This window comes from Corvus kubaryi, unplaced genomic scaffold, assembly GCF_017639235.1.
Source record: "Corvus kubaryi isolate FWS band 111438036 unplaced genomic scaffold, C.kubaryi_AGA036_p1.0 37220, whole genome shotgun sequence".
NCBI classification, from domain to species: domain Eukaryota; kingdom Metazoa; phylum Chordata; class Aves; order Passeriformes; family Corvidae; genus Corvus; species Corvus kubaryi.
The window spans coordinates 1,006,427-1,016,895 of NW_024581063.1; the positions used below are offsets into that span (position 1 = coordinate 1,006,427).

Sequence of the window (10,469 nt, forward strand, 5' to 3'; positions counted from 1 at the left end):
ATAAATATCCCCTAGCATGGACAAGAGGGAAGGCTTGTGGTTACCAAAAAGAAGGATTTTGCTGCATTCCTCAAGGAATTAAGACTCATGTATTGACACTCCTGTTTCAGAAGTTTCTAACCCTTTCCTGTGTTTATAGACTGGTTTGGGTTGGAAGCTCATCTTGTTCCATCCCTGCCATGGGCAGGGACACCTTCCACTGTCCCAGGCTGCTCCAAGCCCCATCCAACCTGGCCTTGGACACTGCCAGGGATCCAGGGGCAGCCACAGCTGCTCTGGGCACCCTGTGCCAGGGCCTGCCCACCCTCACAGGGAACAATTCCTTCCCAAGATCCCATCCAGCCCTGCTCTATGGCAGTAGGAAGCCTTTCCCCCTTGTCCTGTCCCTCCATGCCTTGTCCCCAGTCCCTCTCCAGCTCTCTTGGAGCCCCTTCAGGCCCTGCAAGGGGCTCTGAGCTCTCCCTGGAGCCTTCTCCTCTCCAGGGGAGCACCCCCAGCTCTCCCAGCCTGGCTCCAGAGCAGAGGGGCTCCAGCCCTGGGAGCATCTCCGTGGCCTCCTCTGGGCTCTCTCCAGCAGTTCCAGGTCCTTCTGCTGTTGGACCCCAGGGCTGGGGCAGCTCTGCAGGTGGGGGCTCACCTGAGCTGGGCAGAGGGGCAGAATCCTCCCCTGCCCTGCTGCCCAAGCTGGGGAATCAGCCCAGGGCACTGGGGCTTTGGGGCTGCCAGGGCTGTGCTCGATCCCTTCTCCACCCAGCCTGTGTTTGTGCTCGGCATGGCCCTGGCCCAGGGGCAGGACCTTGCATGTGGCCTTGTTGAGCTCCGTGAGTTTCCCACAGTCCTGCCTCTCCAGGTCCCTCTGCATGCCATCCCTTCCCACCAGCCTGCTGACCACAACACAAAGTTGGCATCAATCCCACTTAACAAAGAATTCAAAGGCCTTGAATTTATGATAAATTCATAGGAGACCGATCAACACATTACCTCAGTGAGGAAAATAATGAAGCACCAGCTCAGTTATGCAGCATAACACAAAGGAATCCACATGGGAGTGGAGTCACTCAGCCCTGTTCACAGAAGAAGCCTCAGAACTTGGGCCTTATTAGGCACTGGATTATCCAAACAGAAACCATGTTTCCTAAGACATCCTTGAATGCACTTACTCCAGCAGCAGAATCTACAGGAAGTGTGTGCAGCTCCATGAAACCATATTTCCCATCCTAGAATGACTTACAAATCAGTGACACTGCAGAGAGAAGCCTAAAGATTCCTCAAGAACCAAATCTGTGATATAGCAACCATTTGGTGCAGAAAGGTTAGAAATCACCTTATGGACTCCCTGGATTAGCAGTGGGAGAAACTAAAGCCAATGCCCTGCAAGGAAACAATGAACAAGGAGTGGTGATCAGAAGAGGTCCCTGGAGCTGAAAGAGAAAGCTGTTTATTCTACCTCTCACACTCATCTGGACTTCAGAGTCAAGTTTCTCTCTTAAAACAAAGCAGAGATGCCACACAGGTGCTCACAGAGATCTGTAGCCAAGGGAAGCACATCCTGATGATAACATTCCCTTATCCTGCACTGCATGGCCCTGGACTGATCACAGCTGGCACATTTCTTCACGTTGAGCTTCAGCATTTATTTCACAAGCAGTAACCTCACTGAGCAGAGACACAACACCTTTTTCCACCCTATTAGTTTTAATACCATCATCTAAAACAAGAAGTGGGGGTTTGTCCCATGCAAGATTTGCCTCCAAACCACAAGAGAAATCGGAGATGCTACGAAGCCTCTTTGTCCTCTGAGAGGCACCAACTTCCCGTCCAAATCCTCCCCCACCACCAAATCTTCACTTAAATACAGGCTGAGCTCTAAGAATCCTTTGCTGGAACCCTGCCTCCCTCAACCACAGATCCCCTTTAGGTGCTATCTTAAACTGTATTTCCAAGATTAATTACTCCATTACAGCACCTGTTCCCCGACCCATGCCAACAACACGACCTTGAGAAAGCTGGAAAAGCAAGCCCAATTCTTCTGCCTACAAGGCAGTTCTTCCACAAGGAAAGACAGCACCTCTTGATCGCATCTCTAGACAACAGCCCAGTACTTCAGGCACTTTTTCAAACATCATCCTTTGTGGTCTGAAACCCAGAAATGGCTCTGTACTCAGCCACAAAGTACGCTTTCGAATCACCGCATGCGGAAGAAAATTCAGGCTATTTCTAGCTGAGTCTTCTCAGACAGATCATGAAAACAGGCAGGTGGCACAAGGGCATTTCAGATTATTCAGAGAAATGCCACAACAGTGCAGGTGTGATGGACAAACACCAGCCAGCCAAGCCCCTGGGAGCACGGGAAGAGCACAGCGATGCTCCGTATTGGAACCAAGGACTTGCAGACCACCTCAGGACCTGTGATATCATCAATGCAACCGTGCTGGACTGGCTCTCCTCCCTGACTGAACTCGCCCTGCTCTGGGTGTATCTGTGCAGCCTCTTGTTCCCACAGCTCATGGAACAGTGCCCTGCAGCTTGGGCCACACGAGGTAGCTCATCCCTTCTTGAACCTGTGACCTTCAGAGCTCATTTGAGGGCAACCACCGTCCTTGTTCACAGGAGCAGCTCCATGCCCCCAAAGATGGCATCCCAGAAAATGAAAAGCTTGATACAATTTCACCATGGCCAATTTAGAAATCTGCATCAGAAAGGTCTTTTTAACCCATTTTCCATTTCCATTGATAAGTGAGAGAACAAGAATTGGAAGAATACCATTTTGTCACAAGAACTGCACAGATTTGATTCTCATTCACCTGGAGAAGAAAGTTTAGGTGAGAAGGAAACTGAGGGCCATCTGCCTCCTGATACAGGAAATGTTAAAAATTAGATCTCCCAGCAGCTGAGGGCAATATTAAAATGAAAATAAACTCTCAACCATGCTTGTCTGGCCATCATCCCTCACAGGCTGCGTCTGAAGCTGCACATGGAAAAGGGAACAACCTACCCAAATATAATCAACCCCTTGTTTGCGATGGATCATTGCTTGACCACATCTATAAAGTACCAGTCTGATGTCCCCAAGGGACCTGGCTTCATTACCTGCACTCCCTGAAGTGATTTACGGCCCTGCAAACCTCTGCTGCTGCTTGAGGAAGAGAAGATGACAACAACCATGTATTTGCCTGTAGAAATCACATCACCTGCCAGCTGGCCAGGAAGGAGGTCGGATAGGCCCTGTCTGCAGCTGATCTCTCCCACAGGCCACATGTGCAAATGCTGCACAGCACAACCTGGGAGCGCTCACACCAAAGGACTTCTGACAGGAAACAGGAGATGCCACTTCCAGGGGCCAGCTCTTCTGGTGTCCCTTGAAACGCTACCAGATACAGGTGATGATGCCCAAGTATCTCCTGACATCCCTTACACACTTGTACGCTGAGAAATGAAAGGATTATAATGATTTTATAGTCTTTTCCAGGGATTACTCCCTGGTTTACTGTGATAGGTGCACATTAGCAGTGGGGTTTGTTTGTTCCAAGGAAAGGTCAGAGGTACTGTATGACAATTTTCCCAATTCATGTACAAACACAAAAAAGCAGCCCATACCTGATCTAGGCGGTGATCAGGTACAAAACTCAGCAATCAAGCTTTAGTTTTCCTGGTAGTGGGTTTTTTCCCAGGAAAGCAGTCAGTGAGACCAAGCCTTCAGCACGGCTCAAAACCAGCCCTCCTGGCACTGTTTACAACAGCACAGCCACAGAGTCTGGGTGAGAGTCAAAGCTCTGTATGTTCAGCAGTCCACACGCTCGTGGAATCATGGAATGGTTTGGGTGGGAAGGGCCCTTAAAGCCCACCTCATTCCAACGCCCTGCCATGGGCAGGGATGCTGCTCACTAAGACAGGTCCCTTTTAGATTCGATCTTAGTCTCAGACACACAGGGAAGTGTTTCATACTCAGTCATCTACAACTGCTGAAGCTCAGAAATGGGGGGTTGAGGTGATGAGAAAAAGCTCCCAATTCTTAGAATTGAAACGATTAAGTGTTTACCTCCAGATTCATGACCCAAAGGAAGCGAGCAGCAAGGAAACCTTCCCAGATAAAAATCAGTTTATCCCAGCAACATCTATCCAATCTACAAGCACTTCCCAGCAGCTGCCTGCAGGTGAACCCCCAAATGGCCCCACAGCACCCCATGGGCCTGAAACGTTGCTTCCACAGCACAGAGCAGCTCAGGCTCCTCCAGCCCATTCCAGGGATGTAACAGAGCATGAGCAGAGCATTAGCAGTTCAGCAGCCAGGCTGAGACCGGCTAAAAGCTGAAATTAGGCGAAGACAAGGCAACTCCAGCACAGCAGAGCCTCCCAGCACTGGCAGCCATGGGTCAGGGTCACACCTCCCACGCTGCTGGGAGGGACAGAGCGGCTCCATGAGCAGTGACAGCCCCACACTGGCACAGTTACAATGAGGAAGGACAGAGTAGGAGGCAAAGCCAGGCTTTCTTTAGGTGTCTCGGGGCTGAGGGAGCGACAGGATGAGAGGACATGGCCTCAAGCTGTGCGAGGGGAGGTTCAGGTTGGACATCAGGAGGAATTTCTTCTCAGATGGAGTTGTGAAGCATCAGAATGGGCTGCTCAGGGAGGTGGTGGAGTCACCATCACTGGAGGTGTTCAAGAAATGACTGATGGTAGACTTAGTGCTCTGTTCTGGTTGAAGAGGTGGTGATTGGTCAAAAGTTGGACTTGATCTTAAAGGTCTTTTCCAACCTAAATGATTCTGTAATAAGGTAATTCTGACTGAAGAGCTGAGCAGCCCCCAGGTTACCACACAGGCATGCCTGGTACACACACATCAGACATGTACCCCAGTTAACATCCAGCTACTCCAAAAGGCACCTTCCTGCTCCTCCATCCATCAGACACCCTCAGCTCTCTCCTTTCCACCAGCTCTGGCACTTGTTTGACCTCTCAGTGAGTCAACTCCAGAACTGCAGGACTGGCTGCCAGCCAAATCCCAGGCTGGATCGGGTTGGAAGGGACCTTAAAGCTCACCCAGTGCCACCCCCCTTCCACTATCCCAGGTTGCTCCAGGCCCCATCCAACCTGGCCTTGGACACTTCCACAGCTTCTCTGGGCAACCTGTGTCAGGGCCTCACCATCCTCCTGAGAGGTTGAAGAAGCCTCAGAACCAGCACAAGGAAAGGCACCGGTCGGTGCCACCATCTCTCCCAGCAGGAACAGGTTGTCACACACTGTTGCTCCATTAACTGGACAGAGAAGGAACTTGGGAACAATTGGACATTCATGATTCCTCTAACACACCACAATAAACACACAAACTCGAGGAGTTCTGCTTCCCCCATCCTGCAGTAACTTTCAGTAGCTCTGTGTAACAACGCCAGAACATAAAGGCTCTCGTTCGTGTTACGCTTAACACATGGGTTGTGCTAAGCAGCAACAGCTTTCCCTCAAACTGCAGCCACATTTTCCACCCTCACAGGTTTCTGGAACGCTGGGATGTAGCACAGCCCCCCTCCACCATCCCATCAGGAGAAAACAGGACAGGAAACGCTGAATTTCAAAACTGGAAGAAGCAGCACAAGGGAAAAGAGTTCAAGATGCTACTTCAAGTACCAGTCGCACATCTTACTACAAGAAAAGGACATTCAAGTTACCTCTGGCTTAAGTGGTGCCAAAATTTTGTGGCAGACACCTAGAACATCTGAAAAATCACCAAAAAAAAGTCCAATACATACCAAAATCCCTAATTTTGAAGACTGGAGCAGAGCATCCACGCTGTGTCCTGAAGCATTTCCAGCACTGGAAAAGGTGCAGAAGCACCTTTAGCCTAAACCAGCAGATACTTTAATCTCCAAAACCTTGAAAACATCTGCAGAGCTGAACTCCTCTACCCAATCCTTACTTCTCAGGTACAGAGCTATCACCAGTACCTCCAGTTACAGACCAGTAAATTTCCTCTTGGAGATCACTGCACACCTCCATGTCCGAACTGCACAAGAAGCAGCACAATGGGAGCAAGATATCCTCGTGGGGGAGAGAAATGGCACAGCTCTGCCTTGATTTATGTAGTCTCTGCAGACCTGGACAAGGAAACAACAGACCCAAAAATCCAGTACATGGATCATTCACCCCCAGCAAAGAATCCCTGTGCAATCTTCTCCCACACAAAGTGGTCCTGGATGGACAGGACAAACTCCCAGGATGGGGATGTTTCAGAGACAAGAGCTGCTGGGAACTTCTTGCAGTGACCACCAGGACCACTTGCCCCATGTCCCCCAGTAAAACACCGGATCACCTCTTCCCCCAGCTGGAAAGCTGAGGTAGGAGTTGGTTTCCCATGGAAATATGAAATAGAGAAATAGGAAATAGTCTAGCAAAGCACAAGGGTGATCACAGAAGACCTACAGACAGCAGGATTCCCACGGTGGCATATCCACCAAATAGAATTAATCCATACAGTGCTAATTGCCCAAGTAACACTAATTGTTGTGAGACAGCTCAATCCCATCCCCCTGCTCCCAGCACCGCACTTATGGAAGCACTAAAAACCACGGAAAAGGCCTCATAGTATACCACAAAAATCAGGATCCATCGCTGCTGGAATCAAACTGCAAGGCTTGCAGTGGGATTTCAGCAAGGAAATGGAAATCACGCTGACATACAATTGTTCCGCCTCCCTGTTCGCCTTCACACATTTCTCACAGGTCAATTTTAAAGAATTAAGTCTTGTTCAGTGAAACATCTGGTGGCTGTTGCTAGAGGAAACCGACTATCTGCAACATTTGAGCAAAAATAATGAGTTACATAAAAGCCAGACTGCATAAGCAAGGACAAGTGTTTTGCCAGTCTGTGAATCTCAGAACCTTACATGAAAGCTCACGTTTAATTTCTGGGTTAGAATGCAATGAAGTCAACTCACACACATTACAAACCTCATCAAGATTTGAGTTTTCTCTAAGTTTATGAGGATATAATCGTGCTGTATTGGAATTAACTTTCTAGCTACCAACTGTCCTAAAGGTTTTCTGCAAACAGCACAGACAGACAACTTACAGCTTAAAAACGGGCCAGCTCAGCTCTAGGCACTTTCAGACTTAGTTCAAGCCAGGACAAGTTCAAGAGTTAGAGAAGAGGGTTTTGGTCTTTCACTATTTGAGTCAGGAGTTCTCCCATGCCTAATGGAAGAGTATTTTCCCTTAATGCTACAGATCATCTTTTCCTCAGGGTTTCTCAGTGTCTGCAGACCAACACCCACCAGCTGAGGCTGCACTGGGCTGAACAGGAGGAGTGATTTTGTGGGAGAAGTTGAGAGGAGCTCTAATGTATCACCATTCACATCCACAAGACCAACCAGAAGCCTTTTAAGATTTCGGATCTGTGATAGAGGCTCTCCAGCTCCTGAAGGCCCACAACTGGAGGGGCAGCATTCCCAAGAACATCTCCAGCAGGCAGCTCTAATATATGGGAACTGCACTTCACATGATGTACCTTTCTACAAATAGATATTGCTGTTTTTTGAAGAGAGCTGAAGCACTTAAATAATCCAGAAGCCTGATGGATGACTAATACAACTAGAAAGCTCCATGTACGAGAAGAAATTTTGGCTTCCCCACATTACCAGGGCCGCTCTCAGGATGCAAGCAGGGTACAGAGGAGGCACCTGCAGCTCTCCCTGCTGTCTCCCTGGTTCTGGACATCAGCTTGAGGCTGCAGCTGCTGTTGCTCTTGCTCATTTATGCCATCCAGGGAAAAAAATTTGCACCTAAGGCCAAATTCCTCAAGCTGGACGCGGCTGACCAAGCACACCGAGGTCACCACAGCAGTGCCAAGAGCCAGCTCCTCACTCACATGGGCAACATCTGGCTCTGCAGCACAAATGTGGGAGGGAAGCATCTGGCACTGGTTTCACTGGAGCTGGGAAGAAGTCAGGCCAGCACACCTCGGGGATCCTGAGGCAGGGAACACACAGGTGAGGACACACACAGACAAGTAATGGCATGAGGCAGAGTTCTGGCTCACAGGAGCACCTGTGGAAGCCATGGAATGGGAAAAACAGCGCTTCTTTAAATATTAAATTAAAATATACGGAGAGATAAAAGGAGGCAGGAACAGGAAACCAGCTTCACCCAAGTGAAAAAGCATGCTACAAACCCAAACCTCAGGAAACAGGTTTATCTGAGTCAAAAAAACTTCCCAAGATCCCAGACATCTTAGAGGCAGCATACAGAAAAACAAGCCAGTGACTTCAGTTCCAAAAGAAACCCTCCACAACATCACAACGGCAAAGCTTTAGACTGCAGGGGTTTCTCTTTGAGAAAAAAAATAATGTGAAACAAGGCCCAGGCAGATGACACAGCCTCTGCTGGGCTCATAGAAGATATTAAAGCACAGAACCAGCCTGAATTGCTCAAACTGAACACTTTTCAACAATTAATGACACTCCTACTACTGTCACCAAAAATAGACAAATTGGTTTTAGGGAATGAAGCTGCAAAAATAATTTGAGATACAATATCAAGCAAAAGTGGAACCAGATTTCTCCTCCAGGCTGGAAGATGCTGAGAGGATGAAACTGTGGCCCATCCATCACACACCCCTCACCCCCCGCTGAAATTACCAAAAGGCAAGAAGCTCACGAAGCTTTCTACAGAGAAAATTCTAAATGGAAATGACAATTTTAAAAGAATTTATTTTGTCACATCACTTTGGCCAAAAATAGAAACAACATTCCCAAAGGATGCTGCACAATTATGGCCCTAAACAAAACACCCCAATGACTTAATCAGGATCACTCAGTCTGCACAGGAAAAAATAGTTTGTCACTACATAAATGCTTTTTCAGAAGTCCAGAAAGGGAATTCTAGTGCCAGTTTCAGCCTTTATGTACACCCCAAAAACCCCTTGTGCCAAGCAGGGACTGGCACTCCCTAAAGGTCACCATCCTCACCAAACCAGAACACTCGCTGGTTTATTTTCATGAAATCCAGGCATCTATTCCCACTGGAATCAGTCCAACACTCTCACCTACAAATGCTATTTCCTTTTGATTTCTGGAGAGGAAAATTTTCCCAACAACTTCAGTTTCGAGTTTTCTGCTCATTCCATAGGTCAGCTGCTATAGAACAGGTAACCTGGCCCTTATTTTATTTGTCACTCAAACACTTGGACGCAGAACACAACAACTCTGCTCCCAGTTCACCACAAAAGACTCTGGACTCTCCCTGCCTTTAATCCTGCCCAATTTCCTTGTTCGTCACTGGTGAGCAGCACTGCAGCTACCTACTTCTCAGCTCTACATGTGTCGTTCTAAAAATAAAACCAGGGAAAGGAAATCAGGGATGTAAGTTCCCAGATAAGTTACTTCAGATGAAAAATGCTGACAAAACTGAGAGGGGGGGAAAAAAAATTAAAATGGAAATAAGGAATAAGAATTGAACAATTTGCATTTGGGTCTCTAAGCGTCCTTCCACAGGCTTGGCAGATATTTCATTGATAATCCAGACACCATACTGGATTTTTAGTGTCTTGCCTTATTTGGAGAATCAAAGAATCACAGAATTGGTTGGGTTGGATGGGACCTGAAAGCTCAGCTTGTTGCACCCCCTGCCATGAGCAGGGACACCTTCCACTATCCCAGGTTGCTCCAAGCCCTGTCCTGGCCTTGGACACTTACAGGGATCCAGGGGCAGCCACAGCTGCTCTGGGCACCCTGTGCCAGGGCCTCCCCACCCTCACAGGGAACAATTCCTTCCTTGTATTTAACCTAAACTTCCCCTATTTCAGTTTGAAGTCATTCTCCCCTGTCCTGCCCCTACAGTTCTGGATGAATGGTCCCTCTCCGGCTTCCCTGCAGCCCCTTCAGATCCTGGAAGGTGCTCCGAGGTGTCCACACAACCTTCCCTTCTCCAGATGGAACAGCCTCAGTTCTCCCTGTTTCCATAGGGGAGGTGCCTCTTATCAAATACAGGCGAGTTTGGGTTTTTTAGGAAGGAATATTTGAGTATCTCCAAGCCAAGACACTCCAGAATATCAAAGGCATGTGACACTCACCACACGAGGTGCAACTCACTTCTTAGGCTTGTTATCCAAAATCACAGGGCAGCGAGCGCTGGGGCGCGGGAGCAGCAGAGCAGCCAGGCACTCATATCTGTACTGAACCTGGCAAGGAAGAAAGCACATTTCAGGAAGTCTCCATGCGACAGTTCACACCAGTGACTTCCAATCTTACTGTATGCTGCTTAAAAACAAGAAAGGCATTGTTTGTTTTCAGCTGGATATGGCAGCTTCCAAGTACTGGGGATGAAATGGAGCCAAACCCCACTGCTCATAGGAAAATCATTCTCCTTACCCTCTATCAGGGCAAACTCATAGCTTTCCATGCAATAAATAATGTGAACTTTAGTTCAGAAGACAGAGTTTTCTTAAAAAATAGATGTTTCCGTCTCTTCAGTAATTGGAGG

General features: G+C 48.2%; 1 protein-coding gene across 3 annotated transcripts in view; it reads right to left on the bottom strand.

Moving 5' to 3' along the window:
• Positions 1-10,167, bottom strand: part of CSNK1G1 (casein kinase 1 gamma 1) — an 85,475-nt gene extending 75,308 nt beyond the window's left edge. For 2 of the 3 annotated variants that reach the window (XM_042022782.1, XM_042022779.1), the window contains exon 1: positions 10,060-10,167. The gene's annotated coding sequence lies outside the window, so the exon portion shown is untranslated. The remainder of the gene's footprint in view (positions 1-10,059) is intronic. The other variant, XM_042022780.1, reaches the window with a different exon arrangement.
• Positions 10,168-10,469: the final 302 nt, after the last annotated feature.